Below are 18,589 nucleotides of genomic sequence, written 5' to 3'. Positions count from 1 at the left end.
ATTTGTACAAGGTTTGTCCTAAACCTATTTTATGAGCGTGTTATTATTATTGTACAAGTTAGGTGAATGTTATGACTTATGGCAATCAGCTTTACACACTAAATCTTTTTATTTTAATTATAAATAGACGTTTATATTTAGGGCGACCGACATTTACATTTCATTATTAATAATCATAGGTTATAGATACTCTTACTAAAAAAAATGTGTTTAAGATTTCCACTCTGCTTATCTTTTTTTTTTTTTTTTTTTTTTTATTCTACTTATATTAAGCATATGCAAATTTCGCTGGTTTTCTTTCTTTATCCATGTTCAGTTTGAGTCCTACTTCTAAAGATAGTTTTCTCAACTGTTTCATATAACGGTTTAAGGTTTTCATGGCGCTATGATATGTTGACAATTTTGTTTAGTTTTCTATTTACTGCTTTACTTATGTACGGCTGTATAAGATCATATAAATAAATGAAATGGATACTCTGCTTTACTCAATCAATATATGCATTATATTTAAGAACTACACCTGCACTCCTTGCACGAAGCAATCAACACAGGTGGGATGAACGAAGCCAAAAACTAACAAAGTGGCAACCAGCAATGCCATCAGTCGGGCATTGCTGCTTCTGCGTCGTCGCAAAGAGATAGTAGTTACATCCCACTTGGAGGTTATTGCATTTTTTCAAGGACACACCCGTTCTCCTGCAACAAGCTGAGGAAGCGAGGAAGCTACTGTCGGATGCCGTGTTTTAGAAGCCATGTGCTTTTCACTGTTTATATATATTATCATTATTATTTTATTTTTATTTATTTTTTTCAAGTAATGTTAAACCAGTTCATTGATACAAGAACTTGAAAAAACGGTGACAAGAACTATGATCATGAACTATAATCATAAAACAGTTACTTTAAGGTGTCGATTTAGTTCATTACGTCATTTTATAACATAATCGGACAAGTCGCTAAGAGTTCTCTTTGTTTATTTTGGTAAGGACCAGCAAATTCCTCTTAAGAAAACAATCCTCATGTCTTAGGATAAGGATTTTCTGCCAATAGTATGCAGGTTATCCGTTTGTAATGCAATAGGTTCGGTAAATTTTAAACTAATACATTGAAAAAAATGAACCTGCAGGCAGGTGATTCCAATACTGTACTGTACATAGGATAAGAATATAACTTAATTTATACACACGTTTATTTTTCTTCTTGGTGTATTCATTTTCCTTCGTGTGTGTGTGTATGCGATGTGGTATCGAATATGAAGATATTCTGATTAGTGCATAATGTCACAGCTGTGACACTCCTAATGCCGTCAGCATGTTTCTAGGCCAAGAACAGAAGGGCCTGTGTCATAAGAGTCAGTGTTGAGAAAAACGCTTTTGACAGTTTGCTCCGTTTATTAAAATAAATAATAATGAATCGCTAATTAGAATTTGTTCTGTGACAAATCAAACTGTCTCATTAATCTTTTTTTTAGATTTTTTTTTAAACGAAAATAATACATATTTTTTCATGGCGTAGAGTGTTTATAATACACGTTTTACTGTAGTGCATTCAAAACAAACATTGAGAAAAATGTATTTGTGCTGATTGATTAAAAAATCAAGACTTTTACTGCTGCTGATGTTAAATCTTTTTTCATTTTTCCTACTCTTTTATGACATTAGAAAAAACTTCTTTTGACAATAACTGTAACAGATCCAAATTAAGTTTTTTTCCCCTTTCAGTAACTGTAAAATATATTACCTGTATTCTGAAAATGGCATATTGGACTGTAAAGAAAGTATAGAATAGTAAAGCGGCCAACCAGAAGCTTCCGTTGCTATGTATTCAAAATGCAGCCATTTGTGGCCATCGGTCACGCGTTGGGATGTATTTTCAGTGAAATGGTTTCGAAGCAATGCCTGTGTGGCGACCTTATTGCACTGATGACAATGGCCTTTATAATGCGTATAGAACCAAAAGTGTCCAATTCGGTGGTATGCTTCTCTCAAAATTGGCATTTTCGGACTTTGGCCCCTCTAGCTCTCGGCTTGTATATTGTACCCGATTTGTATTGTAAATTTATTAGGCTTTCTCAGGGGGGTCGCGTTTTCCTTTTAAGTACGATGAGAAATGTAGGTGGGAAAATAAAGTATTCACTTTTGAACATAAAAAGTTAAGATTAAAGAAAGATTAACAAATTATAACGCAGGCTACGTTCTTGCTTACTAATATTTCTGTAGTAAACAATAGACCAAATGTGAAAAGTTTATAGAATAAGATAAATTGTACATCAATATTGTTTTCTATATATCTATTTGGCATACTTTTGTATTTGGTTACTAATTAGTTTCATTTCTATCTACCAACAGTGTGCCTTCAAATTTGCCAAACCATGAGGTAAAACAACATTAATATATTGTCATTTGATTTATTATATTTGATAGTTTAGCAGGATTTCCGACGCCTCATTTTTACTTTTAATTATGTAAGGATACAAAAAATGTTAATATTAGATATTTTTTCGTTTTTGCAGGTCGCAAATTCAAAAAACGGCAACACTCACAATAATGATGAGCCTGCTATTGATTACCATTCAGTTATCCAAAAATCAACGAGAAAGGCAAATAAGGTTAGTAATACGTCTTGGAGAGAGAGAGAGAGAGAGAGAGGGAGAGTTTTAAAAGTTTAAAATCAATATGCACTATTAACTGATGAGTTCATTAACTATCTGCTTCTAGTGACGTATGGTTTACCAAAAATATTTCCACTTCCACTAATAGGCAGGAAATTACCATATTTTCATATGCATTAATGGTTAAGAAGTAAATAAATACTAGACATCAAAGGTCACACGGGACTAGAGTAATATAGTTGCGAAGAGGGTAAAGACGGAGGTTCATGATTGGGATGAAATGTGCTACCACGTCAAGAGTCGTATAGCATTTTAGGAAGATACGGTGCTGAAGGGCGAATATTTCAGTGTAGATGCGTAATTATAAACAGTCAGTGAGAGATAAGGGTGAAAGGGGAGTCGGAGAAGTAGAAGGGGAAACATTGTGAATGAGACAAGGGATCAGGGGAAGTATCAGGAATTTCAGGAGAGGGGAGGATCCGGAGAAGGGCACTGTTGTGGCAAATCAGACTCGTGTTTATCCAAGAGGAAGTGGAAGGGATAACAGTGAAGGAAGAGGGGAGTAGATGGAGCAGGGGTTGGGGTGTGTTGAGAGGGAGTGGGAGGAAGGGGTGAGGAGGAGGATGGATGGATGTCAGCACTCACTGAAGTGTAGAGGGAATGAGAGATTGAGAGGTTGGATGAGGGACATGCATGTGTTTTTGGGTCATAATTAGGAAGTTTTGAATGTCCTCAAGAGTTTTCTGAAAGGGAGAAGTATTAAGTACAATGAAAGGAGGCGATTCGCATGCGAGGTGATTTTCATGTACGTTTGGATACAAACTGTGCAATATAAATTGATTGCAGGAAAATGTTATCTATATAATTTCAGATATTCACCAGGAATAATATAAAGTAACAAAAGGCGTTGCTAATTTAAGAGTAATGCAGCCGATGCTAACCCCCTGAACCTTTGGGAAACCAAGAAGGACCAAGGAAGTGGTGTGTTCCTCAGAATTCAGTGTATTTCCTCAAGATCCCGAAATGCGCGTCCACTACTATTTTTCCAGATTTTCGTTGCGTAAGTAATGGTTCTATTGTAGAAAGAGAGAGACACGGGTAGGGGGGCGGATGCCATTCTGGCACTACAGTATATGTCCATTTACTTACCAGAGCTCCTTGCACTACTAGATTTAACAAGGGAAAAGGGAACTTCTTGAAGCAAGCATAGTTGTCTAATTGAAAATATTTGGATCAGGTACGGAGTCAAGTACGGCCTGACCTTCGCCCTGCCGCAGCACTGGAAGTGTCTCCGAGGGATCTGCCGCCAGAGTATCATGGTTCTCCCGACGGTCGCTACAACATGGTCGTATCCCACACAGTATTTAACAAGGAGAGATCACAGCAGGTGTGTTCACTGAATAACTGGTAACAAAAAATAAATAAATAATAATAACTTATACGTCAGTCAGTTGACGTATCCTTGATTGAATTAATATTATTTGCTTCTGGAATACCTTCACTACTTGGTCTTTTATTAATCTCCAAGGTATTTATCAAAAACTGACAACAATTCAGAAATCCGTTTTATTATTGAGAACTTGTTAAAACTAAATTCGCCAACAGATATTGGGTGACATGAACTCAAAAAAGAAAAATGTTTATCTTGCAGGTGATGAAAGAATTAGCCAAATACGTCGCAGCTATACGGGAGCCAGCATCTCGCTTCGAGTCCATGTGGTATTTTGGAAGCTATGAAAAGGTTAGCAAGCAAATTATTATCAAGTGTAAATGATTATACTTCCGTATAATGTCCAGCTGATCTCGAATAATAAATTTATTCGAGAATGTTCCTCTCTCACAGAAATTTGGCATGACTCTTTCTGCCTTTGCAAAAGCGTCACATTACACATCAGCTCAGAAGAGGAAATTAAACACAATCGCTACTTTTTTCGGAGTCAGAGATCCCAGCGATCGTGCAACAGAAAGTGAGATGTATAGCAAAGCAAAAGGGCTGAATCAGATCTTTGACTTGGTGATGATAGTTGAAAGGTTCGACGAGTCCTTTGGGTCCTCCTCAAGCACCTCATGTGCTGGGACACTGAAGACGTGGCTTATGTCAAAGCTAAGATTCGGAGTCCGTCTTATAGGCCTAAGGTCCTCGGAGGCGGAGAAACACAGGCTTCGGGAACTGAACAGACAGGATGTCATTCTGTACAAGTTTTTCAGCGAAGTCTTTGAGGAAAAAGTGAAAGCCTTTGGGAAGGAAAGGATGCGGAGGGAAGTCGAGGATCTTCGCCAAGCAAATGCTCGACTTCTGGATGACTGCGGAGCTGAACTCACCGGATCATCCAACACTGTGAAAACTTGGCGAGTAACAAGCAACTCGAGTATTTGTAAGATGATTTCAATGAATGAGCCTAATATTCTAAATACATTGAAAAGAAGACAAAGATATGGGTCTCTAGCAACTTGACTTTCGACCTATAACATGGACCTTCACCTCGTGAAAGGAATTTCCAGTATGGTCAATGGTCAAAACAAAACAAATGTGCCAAAGATCATACGTCATTATGACAAAGTATAGTGGCGAAAGGGTAAAAAATAGTTAACGATTAGAATAAGTGGACAAAAGAGGGGATGAAGAGAAGGGAATGGTTAATGGTTAAAAGCACAAATAAATGTGATAGGTCATATATCACTATAGGAAGGTACAGTAATGGGTAGTAAATAGGCGGTTGAGTTAGTATTTAGTGTGCTATACGTCAACTATCTAGATGTGACATTGAAAAGGTTAAAGATGGGTAAGGAGTTGATGAGTATATGGTTTAAGGTAGGGTTAGGTAAGGGGATTAGATTAAGTGAAGGGTATGTATGCGAATATTCCAGTATAGGAGATGCTCATACTTTTAGTTAATCTATGGGTGATAACGGTTACAGTGCGTGTTGAGAATTTGAAGGGGAAGGAGTTAGGAGGTGAGATAAGGAATGAGAGGGGAAGGTGTTGTATAGAGATGGGTATCAGGAGGATGATCTGGGAAGGGCAAAATTGTGACAAAAGGGATTCACGCGTGTATGCATCCAAAAGGGAGTAGGTGGAGATGGAGCAAGGGGGGATGGGTTGTGTTGGAGGGAGTAGGAGGAAGGGTGGAGGGGGAATATGAGTAGGAGGAGGATGGATATCGGCAGTCACTTTGAGTGTGGAGGGAGCGGGAGTTGTGGAATTTGAGGGTGGAGAGAGGTTTTGGTGTCAGTTTTGGGACTCGAGTATCTGATTTTGAATATCTTCAAGAGTTTCTGTAAAGGACTTGGTTGGGGAGTTTTGTGAGAAAGGGTTTTCTTATGAAAGGGGGGAGGAGACTGGTGTCTGAGGAGTAGAGGCAAGGTAGGTGGAGCTGAGCGTGTGGTAGGGGAAAGGGGGTGGAACGTTTAGTCTGTCTGCTGCGTGTATGGGGGGGGGAGGTGATGGGGCTGCAGTAGAGATTCGAGTGTCTGGGTAAGGAAAAGGAAAGTAGACCTTGAGGCGAGGACTGAGGTCCAAGGAAGGCGTGATCCCCTAGATTGGCCCAAGTCTCTGCCCCCTAAGCCACCCCCCCCCCCCACCAACAGTAACAACGAGCTTGGGATTGTGGGGAGGAGGGGGGGGAGGAAGACAATGAATAGGCAAAAAGGAAGACCGAGTCAGTAACATTTTTTCAAATGATCTTTTCATTTATTTCATGTGAATCTCCCTCATATGCACTTGATTATCTTCTTTTGTCAATCTTCATAAGCACTTCAGTTATCACGCTATCATACTTCAACCTACATCAGGACACTATGTGTTAACGGTGTGAAATACCAAAAATCACTTAGCACATTGGACTCAAACTCTCTACACACCACATGTATCATCTCTCGGTGATGTGATATGCGTGAGAACACTAGTGGAACTTACTCGAGCAAGAAGGAACCCATTTGCAGTAGATAGGCAGACTTTTTTCACAAAAGTCATATTATACTGAGAACTCAGCAATAAAAGTTCTACGTGTTTTCTCCTGATTACGTATCAAAGCAACTAACGGTATATCTATAGAGCAATAATTTCAGTTTGCTTACAGAATGAAATATACATTCCTGTGCAATCATGCTTAATGTGGAGTCCTTTTACATGTGTTTTACCTCTACACATTATCATATTATGAGTACTAATGTGTGGAAAAGTAATAGTAATCACATTTACAATATCTGTAAGTATTAGTTGTGTAATTAATATGGGCATTATCTTTGTGGTTGTTAATTGAATGAGTAATATTCGGATCATTAAAAAAAAACTACTTCCTATCTTTTCATATCCCTTTTGTGACTATTACAGTACAATTACCAAATTTTACATATGCCATAAAATTTCAGTAGGTTAAAAACCCTTTGCCGACGGGTGACTTCCCGATGCGCTAGCCCTCTCTCCCGGGGTGTATTCGTAGTGGCCCGGGCCTCGCTCCCGGGGGTTATATCGCACCCTAGCATGCACGGCCGCTCTGCCCGATACCAGCATCCCTTGCCTTTTCTTCGTAATACTAAGAACCTATGTTGTATTTTCAGTATTATTATTTTCTAAGGTCACTATTTGCCCTATTTTCTGATAAATTAAGACCCGTAGGGTATTTTTGTTATATAGACTCCATAGTTGATCATTATTCCCTCTATAGTCTGAATAAAATAAGCAGTGTGGTGGGATCATGGGGTTTGAAACCGTAGGTCTTGTTGTATTTTTTTTTGCATTTTTTCTAGTTCATCTTATTTAAAAAAAACTTTAGTTTCAACAGGTTTATATTTTCACTTCCATATATACTTTTATGATGTTTCTTTTATAAATACGTGATTCTTTTATAACCAAAATACATATCGGTATTTTCATGTGGTTTTACGTCATCACTTCGTGAATACTATATATGGCCATTGTAGTATTATATATTCACAATTTTATTATATTCATAAATTATATTGGTGATGTTTCTGCTATGTCAAGATTGCTATTTTCTGATATTTATTCCATATTAGTTTTTAAAGGAGTAAAGTGTAGTATAGGAGGATATGTAAAGATTTTTTTCATTTCTTACATTTATTTGTCTTATTATTATTATTTACAATATATACAAAGTCGTGGCGTGAGGAGGATCACCTAGGCGTAGATGCGTTCAGGATGTGATATTCCTCAAAGCACGAAACACGACAGAGAGGAAACATCCACACCCTGAACACATCATCTTGGTCATTTTCCTCACGCCACGACTGAAAGCAGAGTTGCAGCGGTGGTATCGCCCGTGAGCCGTCTGAATCTGGCAATGGATACCCTGAAGATGCAGAGGCGGGGAGCGGGACTGGGACCGTGACCGTGACTGTGACTGTTGCCTGAACTCTCGACTATGGCCTCCTCGCCGCAAGAGTTCCTTGCTAAGCGTCTTCCTGAAGGTCAGCTGTGTCATATGCCCTCCGAGTGCCTTGTGCACAGCGTAGGAGTGACCAATGCCATGTCAATAAGGTGAACAAAACCTTCTTATACCACTTGAGGGACTTGTGAGAGATCGGGTACGACTGAGCCAGCTGATCACTCACATCGACCCCCTTCATCCCATCATTGTAGCCGGCGATACTTGGGTATGCACCGGGCAATACCCCTGTGGGACAGGGTGGCGACCATCTCGCTTCTATGGACAGTCGAGAGCATCGTTACGGCACGCCTGTCGCGCCATTGAAGGCACAACATGCCTGTCGACGTGCTCCGACTGTCCACACCTCCGCGGGCTCTTACCTGTAGACCTTTGGGCATGAATTTTCGGTTGACACGAACCGTGCCAACCGCATTCGTGCCCGAGTCTGCAGATAATAAAATAAGATAGGGGATGTAAACCAGTTGTCGGTATACAATTGATACCCCTTATCAAATAAGCCCGCGGTGCCCATCAAGTTGACGACAGCCCTCTGGGATGCAGGTTAGTCGCCTTTGTCCTTGCCCGTGTAAATTTCGAAGGCGCAGATGTAGCCTTCACTGCCCGCGAGCTTATAAACCTTCACCCCGAAGCGCACGCGCTTGCTGGGATTGAAGGTCATGGATACAAAGCGCCCACGAAATTTCCAGAGACTCTCATCGACCGTAATCCTCCGAGAAGAAGTGTAGACCGACGAGAATTGGCGCTGGAAAATTTCGATCGCTGGCCTCAACTTCCACAAGCTGGTCATCAGGGGGATGACTCCCCTCGTTGTCTACCACGTGGAGGTATCGGCTCAGAAGATCGAAACGATCCCTTGCCATAGTCTCTGGGAAAAAGGGGCGTGGAATCGAAGAGGGCGGTCCCACCCGTAACCCCCCTGATCAGGCTTTTCGTTGAAGGCCATGGCCATTCTAAGGCCAATGAAGCCGATAGCTCTGAGGCAGAGGTGTCCGCCCACTCCTTCATGTGAGAACGGGGGCTGGCCTTTGACGGTAGAACCTGGAAAGACAAGAATGTAAACATTATAGTCACTGTAAATAAGCGAAATTATATAACAGATTATTGCAGAATTTTTGGTATTCACGAAACATATATATATATTCAAAATGACGCGAAATGCGTATTTGCAACTGAAAAAATTACGTGAACTTACCGGTTTGTCCTCGCGGACGAGCACATCCATGAGCTCATTGGTGAGGAAGTGGGAGAATATCTCCAGCGGACTGGAATCGGCGTCCAGCTCAGGGATGTTAGACCCCAGGATGGGCGTCGAAAACTAAACTCCCTGGGGACATTCTCACTTTTTTCCTCCACCTGAATCCAGGCTGTCCGGAGCGGTCTTCTCCCGCCTTCGCTCCAAATATGCCGACAACGGCTCATCTGAATCTAGAGTATCCTGTTGGGACATGTAATCTAGATCCGAATCATCACCGTTGTCGCTGCTGACATCACTGTCACTGGTGCTGTCCTCGGAACGACTCCTTCCCCTTGGCACGTACCTCTCGCCGTCCTCATTCGACGAGTCATCGTAAAATCAAGGGGTACCTGCCGAGGTGGAAGGCAGAGGGTCGTCAGCACAGGCGGCGGCAGCAGAAGCGGTTGCTCGATTTTTTGGGGACATCTTCAGGGTATACAAAGAAAAAGCTGACTGTATTGGTCAAGTTCCTTGCTTGCTTGCTTGAGATTTGCGAAGTTCTGGCTTCGCCCGGGCCTTTCACTTATGGCCCGGCCTGTGTCAGCTTTTTATGGCTGTCTCATTTGTTGGTCTGACACTCGGTGCTTACCGTGGCGGTGGGTTTGCCTGCTGGCGCTCCTGTAGCCGTGGTGTAAGCATCTGCATAATCTCTTTACCAGCACGACGGCTGTGTTCTGTGGGGTTTGTCTTAGGAATTGGTGTGCACGAAATTCTCCAAGTAGTGTACCAGTGTGGCGTTCGGCTCGCCGCAATGCATGCATCACCTCTGTTCTCTTTCTATGGTTTGTATAATCTGGCATGCACTGTTGTAACCTAGGCGCCATTCTGTGCAGTATGAACTTCGGTACCTCTGTTGTTTATTTCCAGAGAGTGCCAGTGGTTCATAGCCTGTGGCATCTGGAGTACCAGCTGGCCAGGGGGAATATCTCGTTTCTCTCTGTGAAACTGCAGGAGGAAGGAGTTGGCCGCCACCGTACACTTCCTCCTAAGAAAAATTTCGGCTCTGATGTATTACATGGGATTTGGGGGCATACCCCGGCCGATTCGGCAATCTGCCCAGCAAGCTCATTGCCTCTGATCCCTATAAGGCTGGGAACCCAGTTTATGATAATTCTTCTACCCTGAGTAAGCACCCTTTGTGCTAGTTGTGCGGATGGTTGTCAGGAGGTAGATTTGTCAGTGGGTGAGCGCTGCTAAAGACAGTCGACGGCTCCTTTGGAGTCTGTGTGTATGACCACGGGTCCTTCCCCACGGACGCGTGTCTCAGTGCTCCCATGATAGCAACTGCCTCTGCCTGTAGCGAGGAGGCGTGTCTGTTACCCTCATGGATATTGTGGCATCCCTTGCTGCAAAGCCGGCCCCAGCAGTGTGGGTCAAGGGATCGACCGATCCGTCTGTGTAATATGTTCGGCTCCCCGGGGGGGTGATGGTTGCAATGACCCTCTGGGTTTTCTGCTTTAGGCTAGGCATACAATATTCACTCTTTTTGCTTGCCAGTTCATGACGAGAACTCTATCGAGGCGGAGCTTCGACAAAGTCAGGGTGTGGGGAGTCCATGGCCCTTGGCCAGTAGCGGTTTTTTGAGCTGGTGGCGTATTAGCACCCTGGCTGTGTGAGACAGCCAGGAGTTGTTGAAAAACAGCTCGTTATCTTGTTTAGGCGTCTGACTATTTTGTGTCTTAGGCTTGTGTTCCGGGGAGCCTGGATGACCTTTGATAAGAATTGGGGGCTGCCGTTAGATCAATTCGTGAGGCCAAGGGAGAAGGTTTGTCTCCACTAGGAGGTTGAGGACCTTCGCCCACCTTGGGGCCCACCCAGAATGATCTGGTGGTTCGTTTTGGACTGTCTCCAATCGGTCTTTATATTTTCTCTTGATGCCAATCAGAGCGAGGAGGCGTAGTCTACAATGGGCCTGACAGCATGTAGTAGAATGATCTTAGTACTCTGTGTCGGGGCCCCTATGCGTCTTCCACTCATTGCTCTCATGACAGACGTCTTGCCTTTGTTCGGTCAAGCAGGTACTGGACCTCCTGGCGGAAGGAGAGGGCCCGGTCTACCCTTTACCCCAAGGTAGAGGTATTCCCTGAACCCACTCCAAGTCCATTCCCTGGATTTTCAGACTTGTGCCTTGAACTCTCTGCTCAGAGCCATGGCTTTGGATTTGGCTGCAGAGATCCTTTAGTCCTTTTCCTGCAACACTCCTCGGATACCAAGTCCAGACAATGCTGGGCTTTGTTTAGGCAGTGTGCTCGTCTGCATAGGAGATGATCTTGCACCCCACTGGGAGGTTTATGTTGAGGATACAGGACATTAGTGTGTTAAAAAGGGCTGGACTGAGAACCCCACGCTGTGGCGTTCCATTTTCTAGTGGCATGTGCTGTGATAGGTGACCTTGGAATTTGACTCTGGCTGTTCTATTCCTAAAGTAGTCACCTATCCAAGCCAAGAGCTTACCTCTGATTCCTTTTTTGGATCAGGCTCTCCTGAATGGCAGAGGACTTGCCAATTCAAAAGCCTTCTCCAGGTCAAGGAATACTGCCACAGATGCGCCCGTTTTTTATTGTGCTCAAGAGCATGGCTATGCTGTGCCTGTGCTCATGCCCCTGGTGAACCCGTGGAGGTGTTCGTGGGGGGGCTCCCATTTTCCTTTGGGAAAGCCGGTTCAGTACCCTCTCGGCAGTCTTGGCCAGACAGCTGAGGAGAGAGATGGGGCGGTACTTCCCCGGCTCCTTTGTTTAGGGATGGGAACTATGGTAGCCCTCTTCCAGCTCTGGGGTAAAAGTGGAAGTTTCCAGGACTTTTTGATGAGTTGCGGGAAATGCAAGCTCACCTACCGTCCCAGGCGGGAGATGATGGGGTACGAGATCCCGTCATCGCCCGGGGCTGAGTTGCAACTAGCTTTGTGTGCATCTCTTAGTTCCCTGAGAAAAGATAACGTCTGAGTTATCAGGTTCGGCTGCCCTTTCTCTGATGTGAGCAAGTCTGTCTGGTTGTAGGCATTCTTGTCTTGCCCTCAGTTCGGCTGGCAGACTGTCGCTGCTCTTTCTCGCAGAGAACTCTTGCGCCAGTCGGGTTGGCCTCTGCCTGGGGGTCGTGGTGCGTGCATCCGGGGTGAGCGGCTGGTGGCTCACTTGCCCCGTTGCCATAGCTCTGGAGAGGGTGGTACGGTGATCGAAAGACTCAACACCATTCCAGCCACTTTCCTGCCTCACTCTGCTGGCAGTTTCCTTGGCATCCTGACAGCCTCCCTTAGGAGGGCTAGGTTGTCGGGGGTTCTTTGCCTTCGGAAATGTTTTGGGCACATGTTTACCCTTTTGGTTGACCTCCCTAATCTCGTCATTGAAGTACCAGGCGTCCTTGTGACTCCTGGACCCAGGCCGAGTTTTGGGTATGGTCTGTGAGGCTGCCTCATCAATGGCATTTACAAGTCTGGCTTGTAGCACTTCCACATTTTCGCTGTGTGTGTGGCCAAGGCGCTCTGGAACGCCTGCCAGTTGGCCTTGTCTGTTTTCCATCTTGGATTCGGTCGTGGTATTTCGGCTGGGCCACTATCCATGAGGGTTGTTATAGTGCCATAATGGTCACTAGTGACGGTCTCATCGACACACCAGCCAATCCTCTCCACCAGAGTCGCAGTGGCCAGGGTGAGGTCTAGGACCCCTCCTCCTCTCACATGCGTTGGCGCCTGGCTGTTGAGGAGAGCGATCTCGGGGAATGTCTCGAGCACGTTGGCTATGTGACGGCCAGCCGCATCCGGTGCCCTGCAGGGAGCCAGGATGGGGTGGTGTGCATTGAAGTCTCCCCCTATGATCACTCGGTCGTGTGCTGCGGAAGCACATACCTGGCTGATGTCTAAGCTACTACAGTGTGGCCTGCTGTACACATTGTACAATTTCAGGGGTCCCCGGCCAGTTGAATCTCGACGGCAAGAGATTCAACATTTTCTCCACAGTGCGGTGCATCGGCTATTGCGGAGCAGGGAATTGTTGCGTTCACCAGGGTCATCAGGCCTTTTTTGCCATCGGAACGTGGCAGCGCGTAGACGTGATACCCGGAGAGCGAACAGCTTCCGTTTGATAATGTCTCCTGGAGCATGACGATGTCAATGCTCCTTGATCGCACTATTGCGGGGAGGAGGGCACTCCTTGAGGAAAAAGCCACAGATGTTCCATGCAGAATACTTAGATTGCGTGTCATGATGTTACTAGTTGATAGTTACATCAGAGACATTGTCACACTCGGGTTTACGGTCGGAGTTGACAACTCCATTTTTGAGATCCTCACTGCTTGAGGGGTCTCTTTCGGCTGTCAGGCTATCCCTGGATCCACTGGGGGTGGAGAGCCTTTGGTAGCTCTGACTTTTCGTCTTTTGGGTTTTTCTCTGGCCAGGCTGTTTCTGTGCATTGGCTGGCCTTGCCTGGGCAGGCTCAGCTTCTTCTGATTCGGCTTGTGGCACTGAATCAGCCTGGTTAGGCTCTGCCTGTGAGGGCATAGCCTGGCTAGGCTCTGCCTGTGGGGGCATAGCCTTTGGTTGGAGAGGGGAGGGAGTCTCGACCTGGGCTGAGGGAGAGGATTGGGCTGATTTGGCCTTCTCCATCTTCCTTCCCTTTATGCTTTTCACAGTCTGTTGAGTGTCTTCATGGCAACATTGACTGCCTTATCCGCCTCTTCCTCGGTCCTGGACAAGGATACTGCCACTGCTGTGACTACAGCAGTGATCAGATCGACATGTCCCCCTCGTCGAAGAACATGTTTTTTGGGTCTGGGGGGACTGTGTGGTCTGTTGGAACCTTTCTTCCTGTGGTTCCTCTGCACTTGCTTTACTTGGGGGAACTCCTGATTGTCGGAGATCTCCGGGTTTTGGCTGGGGGGGGAGCTTCCTTCCCTTAGGAGGTCGGGAAGCCTTTTCGCTTTTGTTCCTCCCCCCGACGTAGGTGCCTGGGGGGCAGGAACAAAGTCTGGTCGCTTCTTAGCAACCTCTTGCCGTTTGAGGGCCGCCTCTTTCCTACAGAGCAAGCCAGGCTCCAGGCGTGATGCCTCTTGGCACAGTTAGGACATTTGGGGTTGTGTCCTTTTTTCTTCTTTATGTGCCTTGATGGCCCCACCCCGGTATTGTGTGCCTTGCTACAGACACCACATTTTGGCTTGGCTGTACAGTTTTGCCTGGTGGTGTCCGTACTTCTGGCACTTGAAACACCGAAGTGGTTCAGGCACATAAGTGCGTTTGGTGGTAGGTACCCCAGTTACCCAGATCAAGGGGGAGCTTGGGGGTACCTTTCTGGTCACCGGACTTGCCTGGTTGGAGTCTTCCCCCTTTGACATCGGGAAGCCTCCAAGACCTGTGGGTGTGTTGCTATCACCTCCACATCGTATGAGACTGAGAAGCCAAGTAGCACCATCTTGATTCTCTTCTCCTCGGGATTCAGTGGGGAGAGGCTCACTTTCCCCCATCTTTTAGCTCTTTGTCTCCTGCAGGAAAAAAAGGGTGGCTTGATCTTTGGGCATGATGATCATGCCCTGATCTTGCGCAACCCAGATCGAAAAGCCGGATTTTGCGCTGGCTCTCCAATGCCCTTACCATTTTGGGAGGCATTGTCGAAGCCTTCGGGTTTAACGGGGACCTTAAATTGCGGGAAACGCCTTGGGGGTCCAGACTCGCCATCAGAGTCGGTCTCCGGCCTCGGCCGTTTCGGTCCGCCCTTTCGGCTTTGGGGTTTGCTCGTGGAGGCACCAGTTGTTTCGGCTGGTTCAGCTGGTGCTCCTGATTCAGTCAAATGGGGGCGTCTGAGGGGGGTCGGGACCTTCCTGGTCTGGGTGCTGGCCTGGAGGGGCCAGCACGAGGTCCATCTGTTGGACAATCTGGTGGACAGACATGTTTGTACATGGTTTATTCGTCTTGTCCCCCATCTTGGCAGCAGGCATGACAGTGTCATCCTGTGCTCGGGGTTTTCTTTTGCCACCCGGAGGCACGTACGTAAAGCTTCAGGGTGGCTGCCGTGGTCTGGGCCTTGCACGGGTCGTCAACAGTAAGGTCTGTCTGTGGGGGATTTTGATTTAAATTTTCCATATGCTTGGCAGTGCTTCATCCACTCACGCCCCCACCCACCACGGAGTCCAACAAGGGGAGCTGAGTGCTAGAAACCAATGTCTAACAGCAACAGGGGTGATGAGTGGATATACGCAGCCAATTAGCCGATTGCACTGGTACACACGGACGGTGTGGGTACCAACGGCAGCATGACTGCTTGACCCTAGCCTCCGAGGGGGACCAGCCGATTGACCTGACCGGGCCTGGATCAGGCGCCTGTCTTGCCAGAATAGAGGACCAAAAAAGGCGTGTTGCTAGCCGCAGGGCGTACTAGTGCACGGCATCGCTCAACCTCCAGGACCCTCCCGTCTCCCCGCTCACAAAGGGGGCCACGCACGGCAAACACGTGGTAGGTGACAACCTCTGGGAGTATCCCAGAGGGGATGTCCTTCCACCTACAGGACATCATTGATGGGAACACTTCTGCTCCTCCCTCAGTGAGGGGGGGAGCTCTTTCACTTTTTCCAGGCAGTTCCTCTCCGCTCCTCAGAGGGACCTGTACCCTTTTTTAAAGTGAATCCTCTTTCTCTGAAACGCCCAAAGGTTGTTTCACCTCATTGAGAAAAGAGGGGGTCCTGCACCTGTTCCTGTCAGTTCCTTCATCCCTCGAAAACAGCCGGCCCCAGACTGTTTCCCCCACAGTGAGGGAGAGAAATTAACATTTTTCCAGGAGGTCCTTGGCAGGACGGTTTTTTGAGGTGGATCCCTTTTCTCTCTGAAACATCCAAAGGATGTTTCACCTCAGTGAGAGAAGGGGAGTCCTGTACCTGTTTTCCCGTAAGCTCCTTCGTCCCCCTGGAAACAGCCAACCACAGACGTTTCCATCACGTGAGGAGAGGAGCTGATTTCTTCCAGGCAGTTCTTTTGGCAGGGTGAGTTTAACGTGAATCCCTCTTTCTTTTGAAACACCCAAAGTTTCACCTCAGTGAGAGTAGAGGGGACCTGACCTGTTCCAGTAAGTTCCTTCATCCCTTTTGAAATAGTCAACCACAGACTATTTCATCACAGTGAGGGAGAAAGACCTAACTTTATCCAGGTACTTCCTATCACGGGAACTTGATGTTCTGTCTAGCAGCTGCTATTTGACAGAAAACCCGGCTGAAGGCCCGACAAGGGGGCTCTACCTGCCTATCGCCCTATTCGAAAGAAAAAAAGTGGCAGTCATCAATGGTCTGCCAGACCAGTCCCTAACAAAAAGAATGGCAAACTCTATGCACACCGTAAGGCGGCCTTCTAAGGCCCCCCAGACACACCCTCCCCTGCGGGAGGTTTAAAAGGGCTGGCCCACGTCCGAGCACGCGCCCCCAAGATGGGGTCCAGTTTACCAGAAGGTGTGCACAGAGTCATCCTAATGCCGAAAATTCGCATAGGAAAGAGTAGGCTAGGAGGGCACGAAGCTACATGCAAGCACATAGCATCGTGGCATCAAACAATGGGGGGCGCGTCACCGTCCGGTAACGCGGAAGAGCCGAGGCCGAGATTGCATGGGACCGGGCGCGGTATATCTCTTTAATATGTCCATGCAAAAGCCACACGATCGAGGGATCATAGTGACTCTCTTGGCGTTGCTCGGCTCCACCCGCTGCGCCCAGTCCGCCACCCTTGCCGAAACCGATCCTCCCCTCTCTCTGAATCGTCCAATTAAGGACCGATTCACCGCAGGGAGAGAGGGGAGGAGAGGAGAGGAGAGGTCCTTCTCCTTCACCTGCTCCTGTTTTCTTGGTCAAGTGTAAGGCATCTCTATTTACATCCTTCGTCAGCCAGTCAGAATGCGCCATTTCACTCGTTCCCGCGCTTTACACAGTAAGGTAAAACTATTCGGTTCCTCGTTCCCTCGTTCAACTGCTGCTGCCCTGTTTGCGCTTGTTTGTGGTGTTTCTTCACTTTCCTTTCCTTGTATTTTTTTTTTCTTTCAGATATGTTACTTTTTGACTTCTTTCACTGTTCTTCTCTCTTTTTTTCTTCTTCTCTTTCTTTTCCCTGATCCTTCGCTTGACTTGACCGTTTTGAACATCTATGTCACACTCTCAATCTCCACCCACTCCCGTAATACTCATAAATGCGCGAACGTATATGTAAACACGCACGCACGCACACGCTTCCGCTCAATCGCTCATCGCCTCGAATTACCGATCAGACACGTATGTATACGGATACGCACATTTACACACACGTACTCACGCACACTTACGCACATTTACACACACGTACTCACGCACATTTACGCACACACACACACACACGCGCGCACGCGCAAGCACGCACGCACACGCACGCACGCACGCACGCACGCACGCACGCACACACACACGTATATGTCTATATCTATGTATATATATATATACAAGTATATATATTTATATGTATAAAAATATATATGCATATATATAACTATGTATATACATATACATAAACACACACACACACACACACACACACACACACACACACACACACACACACACACACACACACACACACACACACACACGTATATATGTCTATATCTATGTGTGTATGTATGTATGTATGTATGTATATATATATATATATATATATATATATATATATATATATATATATATATATATATATACAAGTATATATATTTGTATGATTAATAGATAATATAATATGATATCAAAAATAATTATATCTACCTCACTTGACCCACAGAGTTCTGACCAGGAGCTCGACGCGATAAGGTTGGCTTTGCCCTTCTACCTCGGGCTAGCTGACCTGACGGTCAGAGCATACCGTTATTTACCCATATTAATAGATATTATCTCGTGTGTCATACTGGTGTCCAACTCTTAGAAATAAGGAGTGAAGCCGTCTACCAGTAGGCCTACCCTGCTGTTCACCATTGTACTTAAGGATTAGCCTTTTACAAAAACTGGTGGCAGGGCGGGCGTTGTTTGTTTCCTTTTGGCACGCAACACGAACAACCCCGAAGAAAATCGCTCGTCGCTACAAGACATGTCGAAGAAAAAAAACACGTAGTACACGTTTTGGGCCCCCTTTATTATCTTCTTTTCCTCTTTCTTCGTCCATACATCGTTAAGCCGTGTTTTTTTTTGTTGGGTAATAAAAAAGTGCTAAATGATAGCAAATGGCACATTCTCGCACTATTCATCTTGACTCAGATCGCATTTCCTCGCCAGACCTGACACGCTTTCTCTTTCGTTGTGGTCGGTCCCCGGTTGTGGTGCTTGACCTGACCTGACTCTTTCCTTTTTCCGGTC

The 18,589-nt window shown here is 45.8% G+C and overlaps 1 pseudogene; it reads left to right on the top strand.

Moving 5' to 3' along the window:
• The first annotated feature begins 2,371 nt into the window (after positions 1-2,371).
• LOC119570938 lies at positions 2,372-7,865 on the top strand (annotated as a pseudogene).
• The last annotated feature ends 10,724 nt before the right edge of the window (positions 7,866-18,589 follow it).

Source organism: Penaeus monodon, unplaced genomic scaffold (assembly GCF_015228065.2).
Source record: "Penaeus monodon isolate SGIC_2016 unplaced genomic scaffold, NSTDA_Pmon_1 PmonScaffold_451, whole genome shotgun sequence".
NCBI lineage: Eukaryota > Metazoa > Arthropoda > Malacostraca > Decapoda > Penaeidae > Penaeus > Penaeus monodon.
This window is presented reverse-complemented; position numbering and strand designations above follow the sequence as displayed.